Genomic DNA, 22,251 nt, shown 5'->3' on the forward strand with positions numbered 1-22,251 from the left:
ACTACTTTGAGGGCTCCATTTTAAGTTTCAGTTTCCTCATTTCAACAATATGAAAAAAGTAGAGAACATATACCAATGGGTTCTAGTAAATTCTCTATCTGAAATCTTACCCACTGGGGCCTGCACTGTGGTGCAGCAGGTTAAAGCCCCAGCCTGCAGTGCTGGCATCCCATATGGGTGCTGGTTTAAGTTCCAGCTGCTCCACTTCCAATCCTGCTCTCTGCTGTGGCCTGGGAAAGCAGTAGAAGATGGCCCAAGTCCTTGGGTCCCTGCACCCAAATGGGAGACTCGGAAGAAGTTCCTGGCTCCTGGCTTCGAATCAGCTCAGCTCCAGCCATTATGGTCATTTGGGGAGTGAATCAGTGGATGGAAGACCTCTCTCTCTTGGGCTCGACCTCTCTGTAACTCTGTATTCCAAATAACTAAAATGAATCTTTAAAGAAAACTTGCCCTATGAACTAAGCAATACATCCAGAAATGTACACACACATTGCACTTTATTTGAAGTGTAGTACCTACTTATTGGGCACTTACAACATGCCAAGGACTATGCTAGGTGGTACAGATCCATTGATAATAGCAAAATCCATACTCAAGGGTTGCTTGCAGTTCATAGAAGGAGAAACTCTATCAATATTTAACTCTGGAATTTTTCTCACATGATTTAAATAATTATCAAATTTTTGTGCACTGATTATTCACTGCTTTTACCAAAGGCTGAGTGCAGATGGTTGACATAAACCAACTTCCTGATAGGATTTGTTACCAAAATGTCAAATTGGTTGAATTATATTTTCAGTTTACTCTACCCATTTAAGGGAATCATAATAAATTTAGTGCAAAAAACATGGTGGGAGAGAGGTATAGTGAATTGAAACCATGGAAAATAAAGGACTTCCTCATCCTCAACCCTGCTTAACAGCAAACTTCCCTTAGCCACCTAACACACTAACATCCCATAGAAGTCATTCACCAGCCTGTTGCACAGTAACCTACCATTGTATAATAGTAATCTTTGCTAAACTTCTGCTGAGCCATCTTTAAGGAAGCTTCCTGGTAAAACCAGAAAGACCCAGCTCTAGCCTAGATAGACTCTAGAGTCTGTGAAGCCAGAAAATTATCTTATGATTCTTTCAATGCTAAATGACTCATGCCAGATGATGTTTTGTTGGTCACATTTGAATATGTGAAGCATATAGAAGGTCTGCTAATATTCACACTCAAGGGACTTCTTGTACTCTGTATTTTCTCCTATCATGTCTCATCACCCAGTTTCACAGTTATGTCCCATTTGCTCTAACTCTACCAACCCCCAAGCCCTTTGTGAATGGGGAGATCAATTTGCATGTTTTCCCCATCACCTTACTTGGCACCTGTAAATAAAGAGTCTCTTTCTTAAAAGACATGGATTTTGGTATTTGAGATTTTGGGGAGGGGAGCATGTGGTTGGGGTGAAACCACTGTTTTGCAACAATATGGCACTTAAAAGGGAGCAGCAGGGAGCTTCAAAATTATTTCAGAATTCCCTATCTATAATTTGTTGGCACCTTGTCAGGTAGTACCTTGAGATACAAATCTGAGTAGCAGCCCAAACTTTTTATTTAGTGATCCAGTACTAAGTGATTCTTGGGCAGGCATCTTCAACTTGAGACATAGGAGCTTTAGTTTTTGGGAAAGACATCTTGAAAGACATCTTGGGATAATTGTACTGGAATCTACATACTTTGATCACAATTCTAGCAGGAGATTATTGCTGCTTTACAGTCCTAGATTTAAAGGATGCTTTCTATTGCATCTACTAGATTCTAGGTCCCAAGAGTGATTTGTCCTTGAATGGGAGGACCCTGAGTCCAAAATGAAACAACAGTCGTGTTAGACTGTTCTTCTCTAGGGATTCAACAATTTCCTAACCACATTTGGAGAAACCTTAGCAAGAGATCTGAGAGACTTATAACTCACAGAAGATAACCCCCTCAATATGTAGATGACATTTTGATGGCCAGTGAAACCCAACAGACCTTAGACAAAAATACCATGTTGACTTCATATTTTATGGCTAAATAGTACTATAACGTCTGAAAAAAAAGCCCAAATTTCACAATAGACTGTAAAATGTCTGGTATTTGAACTTTCACAAGGGCAGAGAAATCTACTTCCTGATGGGAGGGAGGCCCTTGCCAGGATGGCTCTCCCTGCCACCCGCTGACACTTGAGAGAGTTTGTAGGAATGGCAGGCTTCTGTCACATCTGTATCCCAAAGGGTGGCCTCATAGCAGAAGACAAAGCCCACAAATATCAGATGATTCATGAAATAGAATGGGGAATGACATTGGTGCTTCCTCATATGAAACATAAGCTGTTAACTGTATCAGCCTTGGGGCTGTCAAGTATGAGGAAGCCTTGCTACTTGTTTTTCGATGAGAAGCAAGGAACCTGTTTAGGAGTCTCATCCCAAAACCTGGGATCAACCAGAAGATCAGTAGCTTATTTGCCTAAAGAGGTGGACTCCGTTACCCTGGGAAGGCCATCCTGTTTCCATGCATAGCAGCCACTTGTGAATCACTGCAGACAGCAGAGTTCACTCTAGACTAGCCAATCACCATGCATAACACACATTGGTTATTGTCATTGCTAGAAAAGATGGATATTGGCTGGCACTGTGGCTCAATAGGCTAATCCTCCGCCTAGCGGCGCCTGCACACCGGGTTCTCGTCCCAGTCAGGGCGCCGGATTCTGTCCCGGTTGCCCCTCTTCCAGGCCAGCTCTCTGCTGTGGCCCGGGTGTGCAGTGGAGGATGGCCCAAGTGCTTGGGCCCTGCACCCCATGGGAGACCAGGAGAAGCACGTGGCTCCTGGCTTCGGATCAGCGCGATGTGCTGGCTGTGGTGGCCATTGGAGGGTGAACCAACGGCAAAAAGGAAGACCTTTCTCTCTGTCTCTCTCTCTCTCACTGTCCACTCTGCCTGTAGAAAAGAAAAGAAAAGAAAAGAAAAGAAAAGAAAAGAAAAGAAAAGAAAAGAAAAGAAAAGAAAAGAAAAGAAAAGATATTATCTGACATGTGCAGGACTGAGAAAATACCAGACCATTTTGTGAGACAATTCAAATGTAAAATTTAAAATGGTATTGATCTTAATCTTGCTACTTTATTACCAAGTATTTTTCAGTGTTGAACATGACTGTATTCAAATAATCAAGCAGGTATACACCAGCAGCCAATTTGCCCAACTTCCCTTTTGAAGATCCAGACCTGGAAGTGTTCACTAATAGGAGTAGTTTCATGGATCAAGGGGTACATGAGATTGGGTATGTGGTGGTGACTCACTGAGAGTTTCTAGAAGCCAGACCTCCCCAACTCACCCCACTGTACTTCAGCCCAGAAGACTGAATTAATTACATTTCTTGTTCCCTGTCCCTGGGAACTAATAAAAAGATAGCAATTTACACTAATTCTAAGTATGCCTTTCCAGTGCTACATGCTCATGATAGGAGGAGGACTCTGAATTGCAGATGATCAGAAAATTAAACATGCTAAAGAAATTCTTGACCTACTAGAGGCCAATGTGCTGCCAAAGAAGTGGTTTTTGTATATTTCCCAGAGTATTAGATAGCTGAGACCATAATAGCTACAGAAAATATAATAAAGCAAACAACACAGCTAAACAGGCAGCTCAGATTAAGCTACCAGGGGCCCAAGAAGAGAAATAATGGCCTGATGTTGACTTAGCCAGCATCCATCATAGATATTCTGATGGGGACATGGAAATGCTGGTGAATGGGGTTTTGACTGGGGTTCTCTATTCTCATGTGAATCAAGTTATAAGTATACAAAGGAAGAGTGAAACTATAATAAGCAGAAATTAATGTTAATACCAGCGCATCTTATGGAAGAGATGATTAATCATATCAATCAGACTATCCATTATGGCTGGGATGTCACACTGTAATGGATACAGAAGTATATAACTGGGTGAAATATAAGAAAGACTATTCGAAATGTGATCCAAAAATGTGTAACTGGTTTAAAAAGTAACCCTAAGACTGGGCCTCCCCCGGTCATTAAGGCAGTTCAGACCAGGGAAACTAGACCAGAAGATTGGAAATAGTATTTACCATGAGGCCAAAGGCAACTGGAAAGACCAAGAAGTTGTGGGTTTTGGTAGACTCCTTTACAGGATGAGTGGGAGCTTTTCCATGCAGCATAAAAATGCCTCTGAAGTGAAAAAGGCATTCAAAGAAATCATCCCCAGTTCTGTACTCTTCTATTCAATCTACTGTGACAATCTGGGAAATATTAGGAACTTAAGGAATTTGATGGAAACCTCATGCCTCCTGAAGATGTCAATCAATTGGAAAAATGAAGGAAATGACCCAGGTCTTGAAAAACACTTTGACCAAAAGCTTCCAAGAGATTAATCTAACTTGGGGTAACTTCCAGTTGAATTGCTCAGAATTCAAGTAGTCTCTAGATGTAGGCTCCAATAGGGCCCTTATGAAATGTTATATGAGCATATAACTTTAGCTTACTTAATAGTGATCAAGTAAGACTAGATGGCATTAAGTAAGTACAACCTTTGAGTGTGACTACTTGTTATTCACAAGTTTGCCTCTGACAGCTTGACCTAACCCTCTACTGTGCCTCTTTGCTGTATATCCCCAGAAATCCTTGTGTAATTGAAATCCTGGATCAGTAAGCACCCAAAAGATCAACTCCAACCTCATTGAGATGGGTCCTACTCTGCCCTACTCATGACTCATTCTTTGGTAAAAGAATCCATCAAGGCTTGGATCCATCATTCTTGAGTAAAGCTCACACTGCTGTATGCTGGGTGCTCATTGGTTGCTGCCAAAAGGCCAGAATTACTCGCAGTATAATTCTAATGTTCCTTGATCGTGAGTGGAACTACCATATTGCTATAATGATTTACCCACTTGCTTGCATAATTTTGATACTTTATTGCTTATACTGTCTTGTGATATTCTATATATTTCTATATAACTATAGAAAGTTATAAATTATTGGTCTTAGTTCTTTTGTATGTAATTTCTTCTATTCTCTGATATTAAGCTAGAGGTAAATTGATAGTCTTTGCTTTCAGACATAAATTTGCATAAAGCTATAAATTAAAGAATCTAACACTTGATTCTTAACTATGTCAAGGTCCTAGGAAAATCAGGGTGGAGTCTTTTCTTCCCACCGCCCCCCCTAGCCTTTGCCTGCCAATGATTGTCCTGCAATGTGTTTTTCATTTATAAATATTCTGTATCAACTTTCAATGCTGTCACAGCAGGAGGTAAAAAGAATGTTGGGTCTGTCATCCTAATCCCCATAGGCAGGATAAATATGCTCAGCCCCATCTGCCCCAAACTTCTCTCAGGTTTTCTCACTAATTGAGGGGATACTAAATAATGTAAACTTTGAATTACTCATAGAGGCTACCCTAATAGCTATGCTATGAGATAATATTTCTATGTCTTAATTTGACTTCCACTTATATGATAATCAGCCCTCAAAATATTATACACTTCAATGTTTTCCTACAGAGCTCAGACTCAACACACATCTGCAATTGGGAATATCCTAAAAAATAGGTGTTAGCTGGCAACTATAATCTTATAAATTATAACCTTTGTCCTTATATAAAAAATGAGTCAGCTTTATGATTCATTCTTCTCTTATTTGAGAAAAGACCTGACACTAATAAAAAATGGTTATTCTCCCCCAGGATATTCTTATCTCTCCTTGAAAGTCTTAACTCATGCTGACTACTGAGAGCCAAGCCAATGACACAGTAGGCATATAAATGCCAAGATAAAAGATGATGTTAAATCTCCTCCCCAAAGGATTGTAGGGTTACCACACCTTACAAATCAGGCCCATTACTCTCCCTATTTCACTTATGTATCACTAACTCATCTTTAAACTCAACCCTTTTGTCTCTCTCCAGGGTACCATGTGGATGATAATTTGTGTAGTGAGAGAATTCGTGTTTCTGTAAGGGCCCACTAAACTGCCCAAGGAAAACAAGGGACTCATGTGTTTTAATCAAGTCAGTGTTCCAATGTGTCAATAATGTCTGGATACATGGCCAATGTGCACTCTGGTATTTTCATCCTAAGATAAGTATTTTCACCAAAGAAAGCAAATAAAGAGGAAGAAAACCTAAGGATTGATCACTACTGGTATAGGTCTGGGAGTAGGAATGGTATCATCACAGAGGAGGATTTTCTTAATCCAGAGGCTACTCTTTGAAATATAACCACTGCAATGGAGGATTTGGGTAAAATTACAGCTTTTAGTCTAGATGCAATAAAACTCAATAAATTCCCATTTCCTTGCAGGAGGTACTTGTACAGTTGCTAACACTTCCTGCTACACATGGATAAACACGACTAGACAAATACAATGGAATATAAGGAAAATACATAGACAGACTAGAGGATTACATGATATCAGTAAGCCTTCTGTCCAGGCACTTTGGAATTCCAGTAAGTATTTCTTATGACAAATCCTGGCTAAATTGGCTATATTCACTAATGACTTTTTTGTCATGATCTTATTACCCCTACTGCTTGGTCCCATGATTTTCAAAATCTTTGCCAGACTTGTTACTCAAAGACTGTAGGACACGGTGTGCCTTCTCAACTCCAAATTTGGAGGATATCCATCTCTCCATAAATCCCACCTATGTTATTGAGAAATATATACAGCTGAATTCTAAACAATTCACTACTTACATCCTAACCAAATTATGAACCTCATCAAAGGGAAATCATTGCCCCTAAGAACAGGCATCATCACTTCTTACCCTCATGAGCAAAGGGAAGGGACTGCTTTATCCCATGAACAAAAATAGAAAACTTGTCTTAGCCACCTCACATACTAATACCCCATGAGCCTGTAACTCATCAGCCTGTGGCATAGTAATGGGGTATTTCATAATAGTTGTCTTTTCTAACCTTTTGTGAAGATGTTTTATAGGAGAGTCATTGATAAAATGGGACAGAATCAATTCTGGCCAAGATAGGGACTAGAGTCTGCAGACTTGTTCACGTTGACCATTATAATGCTAAATGACACAGCCCTGATGGTGTTTTGGTACTTATCTTTGAACACACCACACATGTAGATGCATGTTGTGCTAAAGACATGCACAGAGATGTACTTTTTTTCATCTATCATATCTTATCCAAGTTTCATCCAGTTATGCCCTATTCTCCCTAACTCCATAAATCCTCCAGCCACTTTATATGAGGAGATTGATTTGGGTTTTTCTTCCTGATCTCCTTACTTTGCTCCTTGTGAATAAAAAGTCTCAAAAGATGTGGCTCCTTGTGTTTGGCTTTTATTTTTCAGAGTACGTGAACAAGGTGAAGTCATCACTAAGGATGTGTAATAAGGAAGGATTCCATGTAAGTAAGTTGAGGCAAGATCATCAAAGTCTAAAGGCATTGCGGTGTCGTAACAATTTTTAAGAGGACCATTTAACTAGCTTTGCACTTCATAAGAATTACTCTGGCTATAGTACAAAATAAATCGAAGACAGGGGCCTGGTGTTGTGGTGTAGTTAGTAAAGCTGTCACCAGCGATTGTCAGCATCCCATATGGGCACTGGTTTGAGTCCTGGCTGCTTCACTTCCAGTCAAACTCCCTTCTAGTGCACTTGGGAAAGCAGCAGAAGATGGCCCAAGTGCTTGGGCCCTTGTACCAATGTGGGAAGCCCTGAAGGAAGCTCCTGGCTCCAGCCTGGCCCATCCCTGGTGGTTGCGATCATTTGGATCTCCCTCTCTCCCTCTCTCTCTCTCTCCCTCCCTCCCTCTCTCTCCCTCTCTCTCTCCCCCCACTGCCCCACTGCCCCAACGCAAACTGTCTCCCCTTCCTATAGTTTAGAAACTATAGGAATACAATAGCTTGAATTGAGGAAGTAGGAGTAAAACTAGAGACAAGAAGATTAAAGCCCTGGCCTGAAGCACTGGCATCCCATGTGGGCGCCGGTTCTAGTCCCAGCTGATCCTCTTCTGATCCAGCTCTCTGCTATGGCCTGGGACAGCAGTAGAGGATGGCCTGAGTCCCTGGGCCCCTGCACCCACATGGGGGACCAGGAGGAAGCTCCTGGCTCCTGGCTTTGCATTGGTACAACTCCGGCCTTTGTGGCCACCTGGGGAGTGAACCGAAAGATGGAAGATCTCTCTGTCTCTACCTCTCTCTGTAACTCTGTCTTTCAAATAAATAAATCTTTAAAAATATAGGGTGGAGAGTTATTAAAAATATTGAATTGGGGCCAGCACTGTGTTGTAGTGGGTAAAGCTGCCACCTGCAGTACCAGCATCACATATGGCGCTGGTTCAAATCCCAGCTGCTCCACTTCTGATCCAGCTCTCTGCTATGGTCTAGAAAAACAGTAGATTACCTAACTGCTTGGACTCCTGCACCCATGTAGGAGATCTGGAAGAAGCTCCTGGCTTCTGGCTTCGGATTGGCACAGCTCTGACTGTTGTGGCCATCTGGGGAATGAACTAGTGAATGGAAGACCTCTCGCTTTCTCTTTCTCTCCGTCTCTCTGTAACTCTGCCTTTCAAATAAATAAATAAATCTTTAAAAAATATTGAATAAATAATTACTGATTTGGATTGCATTAGGGATGGGAGATTTGGGAATAAGAAGAGAATTAGGCTTATGGGATAGCTATCACATCAGTTGCAGACATACTGAGTTTGAGTTAACTCTGGGATTTCTAGGTAGTGATGTTAAGGTTAAAGTTATAAATCCGGGCCTGGCGCCATGGCTCACTTGGTTTGTCCTCTGCCTGCAGGCGCAGGCATCGCATATGGGCTCTGGGTTCTAGTCCCGGTTGCTCCTCTTCCAGCCCAGCTCTCTGCTGTGGCCCAGGAGGGCAGTGGAGAATGGCCCAGGTTCTTGGGCCCTTGCACCTGCATGGGAGATCAGGAGGAAGCTCCTGGCTTCGGATCGGCATAGCTCCGGCCATAGTGGCCAATTGGGGGGTGAACCAACTAGGGACTGATAATGATTCATGCTACAACATGGATAGATTTCAAAAACATTAGGCTAAACTAAAGAAACAAATCCCAAAACACCATGTAGTATGTGATTTAATTGACATGAATTATCCAGAACATGCAAAAAGATAGTAGATTAAGGGTTGCTAGGGGCTGAGGGAAGGGCTTGGAAATGGAGAGTGATTGCTAAAATATATGGGATTTCTTTGGGGGGTTGATAGAAAGTTCCAAATGTATTATTACACAACTCTTTGCATATATTAAAAATATTATATTTTAAATAGGTGAGTTGTAAATATGTGAGCTGAATCTCAGTAACACTATTAAAGTATGAATTACAAGAGCACACCAAATATTTTAATATTAGGGATTACCTCAAGAACTCAATTTCCTTTATTCTGTAAAATGTATATTTATTTATTTTATCTACTTTAAAGGCAGAGTAACAGAAAGAGATCTATCATCTAGCTAGCTAGCTATCAATCGGTCTACTCTCCAAATGCCTGCAACAGCCAGGGTCAGACCTGGCTCAAACCAAGAGGTTAGAACTCCATCCAGTTTCCCCATATGGTTGGCAATGGCACAAGCACTTGAGCCATCATGTCCTATCTTCCTATGATGCATTAGAAAGAAGGTGGATCACAAGTGGAAGTGCCAGGACCTGAATTGGCACTCTGATATGGGATGGAGGCATCCCAGGCAGCAGCTCAAACCCCCTCAATTCCCTTTAAAACTTCCTTATGCATTTGTTTTTTGTTTTGTTTCGAAGGTAAGAATACTTTTGCTTAATTTCAAATGTTATACTGAAATGCCCTTTCCAACGCAAATGAATTTGTTACTGTTTAAATGCTACCATTTTAACCCTCTAAATGGGTAGAAATAAATCTGAGAGTTGAGTGTCTTAACATCATAACCAGAATGTTGTTACTGAACTGATGGTTAAACAAGCTACTCTAGAATGGTAAGATTTTTGAAACCTATTCATATTACGATGCACTGCTTATGCAGCTTAGTAAAATAGTGACAAAGACTATAACGTGTTTTCTAATCATAGTAAGTCAGGTAATCTTCAGACTGGGTTCAACATTTGGTTGGCTTAGTGAGCTAAGTGAAAAGGGTACTTCATTTCTCACCATGTTAATGTAAGAAGTTCACTATCCAGTAAGCATTTACTTTCAGCATTTCTATGGCTGAAGGTTTAAAACAAAATTAACCTTGAACATAGTCATTAGAGTTAAGTGGTCCCTTGATTCAACAAACAAGATGTACCAATCATTAAATGTCCAAAATCAGGGTGATGTTGATCAGCCATTTGTTCTGTTTCCTGGTAGGCTAGCCACCAATGTTCCCTATTTAAAACCTAGGACAAATAATAATGATCTTAGTCTTAAGATTCACCCTGGCTCTGAGATCATTTTGTACAAACAAAATTTAGCTTTATTAGTTATGAGCAAGCAACTCATCTACCACACTATATTCATCTTAATGAATAAAGTCAGTCAGAATCTAAACAACTCAGAAAAATAACATAAAAGCAAAGATTTGGTTTGCTACCAAAGCTAATAAATAATTTAGATGTTATAGTCTTTCTGTGGGAAATGGATAAAATACAACAAACAAAAATGACTAGGAACTGGTAATGATTCTGCTAGTATAGAAAGTCATTCCAGCATCTCTAAATGGATAAATAAGCACAGAAAAGAAACAACAAATTATTTGGAAAATAATATGCTGATGCTGAGGGAAGACATGAATAAATTAAAAGGGATCTATGGTGCCACTTTTTCTCAGATGTAATTTATGAATCCCACGAAAAGCATAGCGTGTTTGTTTGATGTTCTAGTCTCATGGATCTTGAAATTTTTCTGTAACAGAAAAAGTGGTCTATATAAATCAAGTTGGTATATTGAGGTGGCTTACCCTTGGCCAAACCGTGAAGAACTTGTGATTTGTCTTTGATTTCCTTCTTGCTGTTAATTCCCAACTTCCCATGCAAACTTCTTGTTCTCCAAACTTGTCCTGGGGATAATATACTGTCACCACAATCAGGAGTACTACTTTGCCTTAATCAAGATGTTACATCTCTCATAGCATTTGTAAATTGGAAGTGATTTGTGGATTCAAAGTTTAATAGTAACCCAAGAGAGCCTATGTTTGAAAAAAGTAAAGTTTTCAATGGGAAAAAGTGAAAATCTAATGATTTTCACATCAATAATTGGAATGAGGTTAAGGACTGAAGATTATCTTGGAGAAATGTTGGAGGAAGAAGGTTTGCCTTGACTCCCATTCAATCTCTAGAAGTGAGGGTGGATATCTCTTGAAGAATCTCTCCTGAGGTTGGCTTTGTGCATTTCTATTTGATTAGATTCCTTTATGTAAAAGTAAAGATACTTTAAGATCATCCACTCCCATTCATTTTCACACTTTTCGCTATGAACAGAGACCTATAATTTTAGGGTTATTTCTTAGGGATCCATTTGAATGGTGATAAAGAGAGAACACATAGATGAAACTCTGAGAGGTTTCCTTGTATTTCAGGAAATTTAATCCATTTAAAAATGTATTTAAGGTATCAACCATTTTAGTAAGCTTTATTTGGATAATTTGTGATTTTAAAAAGCTTGAAACTTAAAAAAATCTGTGAAACTTAATGTTTCAGTCCCTCTGTTTTAAAGAAGTCCAAGACTTACTGAGGGTGATGGATAAATTAGGTAGCAGGGTTGGAACCCAGGTCCACTGGTTTTCAACCCAAAGTCCACAAATATCCTGCTGCCTCCATCTGAGAACCTCTATATTTCTTCAGTTCTACCCAGGTCATTAACTGACAGCCAGTTTTGATGTTTACCTTGCCATACATGGATCCTTGCAATAACATGGGCAAAACAAGCTGCATGCTATTAACATCACGTTCACTATTCCAGCACCCTCTGATAGTGCAATTTATACAAAATTAATTTATTCTGAATCTCTAAGTGTAGCTGTAAACATAGTAGACAAAATTCTTGTGACAGCAGATGTTTGTCAAATAAGATTCACAACCCCAGCACATCTACTGTATGGATGGCACTGAAGTCTATCACTTGAATAAGTCTGTGCTCAACCTCCAGGGTTTTCTTTTCTACATCTGTGTTGCTCACTGTGATTGTGGAACTAGGTTGACTTCCTGAGTGGGTCCTGCAGACAAAGGACAGGCTATAAAGATGGAGTTTAGTGCTGTCTGGAAGTTCTTTAATTTGCTCTTAAACTTGGCAGATGGTTTCTTTTCCCTGGGAACCACTTTACCTTTGTTTCAAATCAATGTGCTAAGAATGTCGTCTTCTCCAAAACTGCACGCAATATTTTATAGGAATAACACTTAAAAAGCATTCTGCCTATGAAAACAGGTCCCACCTTTACTTTTGTTAGTAAAATTTTATTAATATGCAATATTTACATATTTTGTGAGGTGCAGTGCAACCTGATACACACAGTATAAAATGACCAAACCATGCAGCTAGACTTTCCATTTCCTTATCATTTCTTAATATTTGGGGCCTATCAGTTTCTCTCTTCCAGTTCCTTATGCAGTATTCCATCTGTTATTTTGAACTTCGGTCATCCTACTGTGCTGTGGAACACTAGATCTTATTAATTCCATCTGACTGTGTTTGGTAGCATTATCTTACCTCCCTCAATCCCTTTCAGCCTGCTTCCCAATCTCCAAGAATGCTATTCTAAGTTCAGAACAACAATGTTTAAGCTTCCATATATGAGAGAACATACAGTGCTTGTCTTTCTGTGTCTGGCCTATTTCAAATGTGAAGATGATCTGTTGATCACTAGGATTGATTCAGCTGGCCTGGATGGCTGGGTTGGAATCCTCCTCCTCCCTCACTACTCCATGTGTAGCCTTCCTGAAGCTGTGGGCTGGGCTGAAACGATGATCTTTCCCAACAAAAGATGGTTCTTTAGTCAAGAGTGAACTAGGAGCTGTACTCCCTGCTGGACTTTCCAAACCCATTCTCACAGCACCACATTTAAAATAGAAGGTAGAATTCCAAGTCTCACAGGAATATCTATCAAGTGATCAATCATTAAAACCTTCTAAAAGCAAAGCAGAGAACTTAGTGCTATGGGGACAGAGAGCAGGGTCTAGTAACTGAGAGCCTTATATTACGGAGTAAGTTACTTCAGATGTTCACATTGAAGCTCTAGTAATTATTAGCTATTTGACTTTATATAAATTATTAAAATTTTTACGTCCCAGTTTCCTTATTTATAAAATACAAATAATACTAGTGACATTATAACAGAGTTTTAATAAAAATGATTGTAATGCATAAAGCATCAGCACACGAAAGCCTTATTCTCTTAGCTAAATTAAAGGGAGTATTTTAAGCATGGAGAAATATTTTTGAGACCAAAAGATTTTCTTGTATTCAAATGCAAACTTGATGGACTGGCTCGACATTTTCAGACTAAAAAGGATCACTTTGTAAAGGATGGGGAGGACTGACAATGTCTGAACTCATTGAAAAATTTTGTCCTAAGAGTAGGTCAGTCAGATGCTTTATGGGATGCAATAGAAAGAACACAACACTACCTATGAAATAGTCTTCACAAAAAACTTGAATCTGAATCCAATTAAGATTTAAATCTGTCAATTTAGTTAGGAATGAAGAAACATGTTAAAAGAAATCCCAAGGACACTGTCAGCCATACTGGAATCAAAGTTCTGTGAGAAGAGCAGACTCAATGAAGACATGAGATAAAAATTGGAGAGGTGGGGCTGGTGCCGTGGCACAGGTTAATCCTCCTCTTGCAGCACCGGCATCCCATATGGGTGCCGGTTCTAGTCCTGGCTGCTCTTCTTCCAGTCCAGCTCTCTGCTGTGGCTTGGGAAAGCAGTGGAGGATGGCCCAAATGCCATGTGGGAGACCAGGAGGAGGCACCTGGCTCCTGGTTCCTGGCTTTGGATAGTCGCAGCTCTGGCCATTGCGGCCATTTGGGGAGTAAACCAACACTGTCTGTAAACCTCTCACTGTCTGTAACTCTACCTCTCAAATAAATAAATAAAATCTTTTTTTAAAAAAAGGAGAGGTTAGATATCACAGCCATATCCTAGTGAATCCTGATTTGAACAAGGCAACACACTTTTGAGATAATTGAGAACATTTCAAAAACTCATTGTTATAAAATATTTAAAAATTATTGTTGACTTTATTAGTTTGTGAAAATCATGGTTTAGCTTTGTTTAAAAAAAGTCACTTCCAGTTAAATGTCCCTAATGAAATGTTGCTTACATAATATGATGCTTGGATTTTGCTTTGAAGTACTTGAGCAAAAAACCAAGAGAAAGATGAATATGAATGGAAAAAACAGTGACAATCCTTGAAGCTGGGTGGTGGTGATGAGTATTCATTTTTGTACTGTGATGATTTTGTTTATGTTTGAGAGTTGGCATAGTAAAAATAGTAAAAGAAAATAACATTGTGTAAGCAACGGATTTGAGGATTATTTTATCTAGTTGATAAAGGAAATATATTGGTCTTGCTATTCTACAATTTTGGTGTTTGGCATCTAAAAAAAACAAACACTGTAGATTGAAATATGTGTTTGGAAAGACATTGTTTTTCCTTGTCATTTAAGTTGCGTTAAAGGATAAATTCAACAGCATTTCCATCAGTGTTTGAACATTTGTTGTTTGTGCTGCTTGTAGTTCTAGTCGCGGTTTCAGTCTACTTCGATTTGTAAATGAGAATAACTGGGCAGGATGTAAAATGAAACAGTCCTTTTACTTAAATCTCTAACTGCATTTCCTTTTTTAAAGAATAAAAAGGGACGACAATATTGAACTTTGTCTGAGCCCTGTGCTTTCACCCTGTAGATTTCTGCCTTGCATGCTCTGAGAGAAGACTCCTCTGCACCCTTTCTCATGGCTCATTAACTGCCCCTTTAGATGTTTCTCCTGGTGAACATTCTTCCAATCTCAATAAGCAGAATAAATTCTTTCCTTAGCTGTCCGTTGTGTTTCATACTTCACAGGGGTCACCATCTGTTCGATAGATCTCCTTTACCTGGACTATCCTGCTATTTGCACATCCATTCTGGTTATTATCAAATGTTATTATCAAATATTATCCAATTATCAAAAGCAAGCCCTATTTGTTACCTCAAAGTGCCAGGTCCTTCTCCACTTCCCCAGATACATATACTGCTAATAAATTATAATGGATCAGACTTGCTCATACAAACCAAATCAACAGTGTGGGGTGCTCACATGCATAGATTACATCATTTTCCCTGATTTAAAGCAAATCAATTGGAACATTGTGCATATTGCAAATATCTTTTGTTTTATTGCACCTGATATGTAGTTTTAAAGCAGTTCTGCTCTGATGGATTAATTGTGACCTAGTTTCTGAAGTCATGCAATTCTCTTTAGTTCTTTCGGTTGACAACGGAGATTGTGAAGGTTCTTTAGGAAGTAAAATTTAGCAATACCTACACGGTTTACATTTATCTGATCCTTTCCTCATGTTAGTTAATTCTGTTCTTCTCCCTAGTAGCTCCCAAAGCCCGAAAATGTGTTTGTTGATTTGAAAAAGGTTTTTCGTGATAGGCAGGATTGGCTTTACTGGGGTCATTTTCCATGCTAGTTGCTCTCCTGTATTACTGAAATGATATTAACGTGTATTACTTTGTTTCTATTTTAAGCAACTGTATGTGTACATACACGCATATGTGGTCTATAACAAGTTCATGGAAAACACATATTATGAAAAATCTTTGCCTGGACTTCAAAATATTCTTGCACTAAAATAAATTTACCTAGAGTCTATTTTTCATGAACTTTTTGAGGTACCATGTGTGTGTGTGAGTGTGTGTGTATGTTTTTACTAGTACTGTACTATATATATGTTTAACTATTTCCTTTCCATGAAATAAAATACAATGAATTTGTCCTAGATTTTTGTTACTAAGTTCCATTTATCACAATTACCACACAGATGGACTTAAGACTTAAGACGCTAACTATTTTGGATGAATCTTTTGGGTTTGTAATAACAGGTACATTACAGGTGAGAGAGGCATTTTGACTTTTTCTCACCGACCTAAATCTAGAACTAATTTAGCACCCAATTATCTTATGTCCTAATTTACTGTTTTTAGTTAAGGCTAAACTGACCTAACACATATATTTGTTTTAAAAGTGCCAGTGACTTATAGATTTTGCTCCTAAAAGCTCTTAAGTAGTACTATCTTAGTGGTGACATGCTCCTTTTTGGGGAGCCTCCCTGAGGGCTCAGACCATCAGAAAGAGCTTTCAAATTCAACAATTTATCAATTTACCTTAATTTGACCAGCTCTCTACCAACACATATAGAAAACTTGGATGGAGTTCCTGGGTCCTGACTTTGACCTAGCTCATCACTGGATGTTGTAGTCATTTGGGGACTGAACCAGCAGATTCAAGACCTCTGTCTCTGTCTCTTTGCTTTTTCAAAGACAGTGGAAATAAAAGAATCAGCATACTGAAAACTCTAGGTTTACTCAGTATCAGTCTGTTTCTTTGCCTCAAAAAGTCTACTGCCTAGGGGTCAGTGCTGTGGCACAGTGGGTTAAAGCCCTGGCCTGAAGTGCCAGCATCCCATATGGACACCGGTTCTAGTCCTAGCTGCTCCTCTTCTGATCATGCTCCCTGCTGTAGCCTGGGAAAGCAGTAGAAGGTGGCCCAAGTCCTTGGGCCTCTGCACCCATGTGGGAGACCCAGAAGAAGCTCTTGGCTCCTAGCTTTGGATTGGCTCAGCTTGGGTCATTCCGGCCATCTGGGGAGTGAACTAGTGGATGGAAGACCTCTCTCTCTGTCTCTACCTCACTCTGTAACTCTTTCAAATAAATAAAATAAATATTTAAAAAAGTCTACTGCCTAGCAAGATTTGTGTAATTTTTCAGCCTTACCTCTGTACCTTGGGGTCTGTTAGGCTACCAGTTCTGTGAAACCCTGTCGTCAACTGGAGCTTCAGACCTATTATCACTCCCTCAAGAAGTTCTCCTACTACTTGATCACCCAATAACTTCCAGCTCTTCCTTGGACTGCCTCCTGTTTTGACAATCTCAAGTTCTTGCCACCACCCCTACATCACTGCATCTCTTGCTCCAATAGCTTAATATCTTAGTGCATTTGAACTGTTCTAACAAATTGCTGTAAACTGGGGGGGTTGACAAAGGACAGGTCTTTATATCACACAGTTCTGCAGGCTGGAAAGTCCAAGATCAGGATGCTAGCAGGGTTGAGGGCCTGTTTCCTGATTCACAGAAGGCATTTTTCTTGCTGTGTCCCTACATTGTGAAGGGACTAGGGAGCTCTCTGAGGGTCCCTTGAAGGCTCTTATTTGAATCCTGCAGATTCTACACTAGTTACCTAATTACCTTCCAAAAGACCTCACCTCCTAGTATCTTCCCCTTGGTGGTTAGGATTTCTTTTTTTTAAAAGACTTATTTTATTTATTTGAAATACAGAGTTAGAGAGGAAGAGAGAGAGAGAGAACCTTCCATCCGAAGGTTCACTCCCCAGATGGCTGCAATGGCCTGAGCTGAGCCGATCCAAAGCCAGGAGCCAGGAGCTTCTTCTGGGTCTCCCACATGGGTGCAGGGGCCCAAGGACTTGGGGCATCTTCTACTGCTATCCCAGGCCATAGCAGAGAGCTAGATTGGAAGGGGAGCAGCCGGAACTAGAACTGATGTCCATATGGGATGCTGGCGCTCAGGCCAGGACCTTAACCCACTGTGCCACAGCGCCGGCTGCATTAGGATTTCAACATAACAGTTTTGAGGAAACACAAACATTCCAACCATAGCACTAGCTACTCTTTCCTTGGGCTTCTGTCCTTGTGTCTGCCACTCTTTTGCACTCTTAAGACTTCTGTTCATTCTAAGAGAGTTTTTAGCGCTTCTGGGTAGGAGGCAAGACAAATATATTCAGATAAATTAAAAGTGGCAATTCCAGGGGCAAGTTCCATATGATACAAAGATTAGTTCAGTTAAAACCTATGTGCCAGTCAGAGCCTGATTCTTGCTAACCATTCAAAAACTGCTTGAAGAGAAGTTGAAAGAGTGAATTCAGAGTTTCTTTGCAATAAGCTCATCTACCTTTTTGTTTTTTAAAGTATTTCTTATTTTTAGAAATTTATTTGAGATACTGAGTGAGACAAAGAGAGCAAGTATGTCCATCTGCTGGTTCACTGCCCAAATGCCATTAACATGTGGAACTGGTCTGATTGAGGCCAGGAGTCCAGAACTCAATCCAAGTCTTCCATGGGTGACCAATTATCTGAACCATCACCATGCCTCTCCAGGTCTGCATTAGCAGGAAGTCAGAGTCAGAAGCCAGACCTGATACTGAATGTAGGCCCTCTCATATGGGCTGTGGGCAACCCAAGAAGCATCTTAATTTCTAGGCCAAAAGCCTGCCCCACTTTATTTGCAGAGAAATAGGGAATAGTGTGATACATCGTAAGTGGTACCTTTGGTGTTATTTCTATGGTTATCCAGGTAAAATTTTTCTGAATATTTAAAATATATACTCTTTCTTTTACTTAGTAACATTTGAAATGTTCTTAAATCAGAGGTGGTTGAAATCTCTTTTAGGTCATTCTTTGGGGGCAGTCATCCCTTTCCTTTGAAAGAGAAAAAGCGTAAGAGTCTTTGTAGTCTATAGGAAAAGTTAGTGCAGATATGAGTACTTGTCCCTTCAATTCTGCTAGTTACTGGGACAAGTAAAATGTTTTACCTTCTGTCCTTGGGAACATTTTTGAGAATCTTTGACAGAATAACAGATAAGTGCCAAGGATTTTTAAGATAGGCCCTAAGAAGGAAGCTGGAAGGCATGAGATAACAGGCATAAAACCATGGAGCCCAGTGGGCACTTCTTTCAGTTATGTAGTTCTTAATAAGATTGACTTCCAAGGAACCATATATCTAATTAAGTCATGAAAAATACTCTTTTAGTAGAATATTATGTTAATCAACTTTCCTTCTCATTTGAATTATACTAAGCCTGTCTATCATTTACTTTCCTTTTTAAAAATACAATTATTTATAATTCAAGCAGAGTTTTATTATGACTCATGAAAGCTTTTGCACAGAATTTAACATATTCATTATTCCTTATTACCATTGCTATGGTGGTCCAATGATTACTTTTAGAATCATAATGATCATAATGTAGCTTTAGAATATTTTGTAACATGTGCGTGCCAGGGAAATTTTATTTGATGTATTCTTTATGGAATCTGTAGCTAATAAGGTATAATCTCTTTTTGACTTTTTGTATCTTTAGCACTTCTATTAAGCTATTCAGTGTTTTACATAAATGGAAGAATATTTAAAGTGAAATATTTTCTTGGGAAAGTTTTGAACTTATTATGAATATCCGAATAGAAAACACATTTGAGATACAGACTTTATGTAGAGGAGGCTACTTTAATCTCAGGTAAGACTATGAAAAATGACACTATGATAAAAAATATTGCATTTTAATTTTAAAAAGAAAGTTTCACAAACTTTTAAAAATGATCAAAGTGAAAAGTCAAAATGGCTGAAAAATAATAAACATTGAAATAACACTTATACACTAGAGAGGGAAAAATTGGGATGAAAAATTTTATAGTCACCCAAAATTTCATTCCCTATAATGATTAAAGAGAGATACTATTAGATGAGCAAAGGCTCATGGGGAATATTACTTATTTACTACCTCCTTCCAAAGGAGATGCTCACAATGGGGCACTGGGTGAAACAGGGATTGCACACAACAGCAGCTCTGACGGAGTGCAATACATGCAGAGTGACTGAGAGTCTGAGGTACAAATACTGAATAAAGATTCTTGAGATGGAAGTGGCACTGTATTTGAGAAAGTGTAATGACTAGCCAGACCACAATCTGCTAAACTGACATTCTAACCAATGATGTAGCAAGAGAGGCTGTGAGAGTAGGTGACTAGTGTAGGGGCAAGTAAACCAATTCCAGTTTTTGGAATAGGGAAGCAGTGAGGGAATGCAACACATTACTAAATATCTATTTATCTATCAATATTTATTACATATTATAAATATATGTAATACGTAATATATAATATCTATAATATATAATTATATTACTATATATATTTACATTTAGTAATCTATAGATAGATAAATAGATATAAATAAATAGATAGATAGATAGATATAGATATAAGGTTTTTGGATAATGTGTCTGCAATAAAATGAATGTTTGTGTTCCCACATCCTAATTCATTTGTCAAAACTTCACCTCCAATGTTGATAGTATTGACAGGGCATTTTGAAAAAGAATAAGTCATGAGTATGGAGCCCTCATGATTGGGTACATTAAAAATATCATCCCATTGTTTTCTGGTCTCCATTACTTCTGATGAAAACCTTATTTTAATTGCTTCCCTGTACATAATGGGTCTTTTATTTTTCCCTCCTGGTTAAAAAACAACAACAACAACAACAACAAAAAAAACAGATTGATTGTGGTCTGCCTAAGGGTATAGCCCAAATTTGTAAATGTCTCACAGATTCATGAAAGCAATGATCATCTCTTAATTATTAGGTGCAATGTTTTATACATGAACAAAAATATTTCCCTCTGCCCAAACAAGAACTGAAAGGGACAAGTTACTTCATTGTCTCCTTTTTCAAGCAGGAAGCTTTTTTTTTTTTTAACCTTTCACTAAGATGTGGAACTTTCAATGTTTTGGTTCAGTAAGAATTCAACTCCTACTATACAAACTCTGTGGGTTTTTCCCCACAGCAGAATGGAGCCAATAAAAACACAGCTATAGGTTCCCTTTATCAGATAATATCCTCAAGGGATAGATTCAGCTGTAGGTCTGAATCTCATTTATTAAATGTTATTTTTAGCCTCAGAAGTATTCCTTCAAGTATTAAAAACTCAGTTAAACAGTTATGCTTGTTGATCTTTTACACAGCATTTCTCAGGATGTCTTGCTGGGAGTTTTCCCAAAATATTCCAGTTCCTTAGGTTGAACATCTAGTGTGGTGGTTAAGATACCACTGCACCCCATTGGAGTATTTAGTTCAAGTCCTGACTACAGTGCTTCCAACCCAGCTTCCTTCTAATGCACACTTTGGCAGGCAGCAGATGATGGTTCAAGTGCTTGAATCTCTGCCACCCACCTGGGTGACCCAGATTGAGTTCCAGGTTGCTGGCTTCAGCCTGGTCCAGGGCTGGCTGTTGCAAAAATTTGAGGAGTGAACCAATAGACGGAAGATTTGTTTCTGCCTATCTCTTTGTCTCCATCTCTCTCAAATAAAATGAAAATAAATAAAAATGTAAAATTCCAGTTCCTTATATTCTCCCATTTTAGGTTATATATTAACATTAACCATCTGAGTGAGGGCTTCAAAAATCAGTGTAGCTCAAACAGCCAACTCTATACATCCTGTGACTTCACTTTCCATCACTTTCAGTAATTATTTATATATTTATATTAACTTTTTAAATATTAAACTTTTAGGGGTGATGATATGGCCCTCCTGAGGTGTTCATTTCTCTACAGTTCTATTTTACAAGCTTATTCAGGGTACTTTATATTTTCTCAATAATAGAAGATGTAGAAATTAGTGGAAAACATAATCCCTAATGTATTCCAACGATATTTTTAATTTAATTTTCTTTTTATTTGAAAAAGGGACAGAAACACAGAGAGGTAGAAATATTCTATTCCCTGCCTACTCCTCAAGTGCAAGGGTTGGGCTGGGCCAGATCAAAGCCAAGAGTCCAGAACTCCATCCTGATCTCCCCTCTGCAAGGAAGGGACTCAAGTACTTCAGTCATCATGTGCTGCCTCCCAGTGAGCTCACAAGCAGGAAGCTGGAATTGGAAGCAGAGCTGGTCTTCACCCAGAAACTCTGATATGGGATGCAGGCATACCAAATAGCATTTAACCAAATGCCTGCCCTGCGTATTTCAGTAATACTTCTGCTGTTCAGTTAGGTCCAAATCATGCAATGTTTTGTAGCTTATGGTAAAGACTAGATTTTACCTACTTGAAGTTGGAAATTATTTAAAGGTTTTAAGAATGATATAGTTTAATTTATTTTGCAATAAATTTACTAGGATAGAGAACTGATTGGAGGGAGAAGGAGTAGATGCAGGGAGATTGGCATTTGTGTATAGACCATGATAATGGCAGTAAAATAGAGATATCTCTGGAGCTAGAAC

The 22,251-nt window shown here is 39.0% G+C and overlaps 1 long non-coding RNA gene across 2 annotated transcripts in view; it reads right to left on the reverse strand.

Moving 5' to 3' along the window:
• LOC100339238 (uncharacterized) overlaps positions 1–22,251 on the reverse strand; it is a 254,751-nt gene that overhangs the window by 14,854 nt on the left and 217,646 nt on the right. Inside the window, exon 4 of one of the 2 annotated variants that reach the window (XR_007922467.2) lies at positions 15,339–15,668. The exons of the other annotated variant lie outside the window; for it this stretch is intronic. This is a non-coding gene — a long non-coding RNA (uncharacterized lncRNA). Of the gene's footprint in view, positions 1–15,338; positions 15,669–22,251 lie in introns of those variants that run through there. 2 annotated transcript variants of the gene reach the window in all.

This window comes from Oryctolagus cuniculus, chromosome 14, assembly GCF_964237555.1.
Source record: "Oryctolagus cuniculus chromosome 14, mOryCun1.1, whole genome shotgun sequence".
Classification (NCBI taxonomy): domain Eukaryota; kingdom Metazoa; phylum Chordata; class Mammalia; order Lagomorpha; family Leporidae; genus Oryctolagus; species Oryctolagus cuniculus.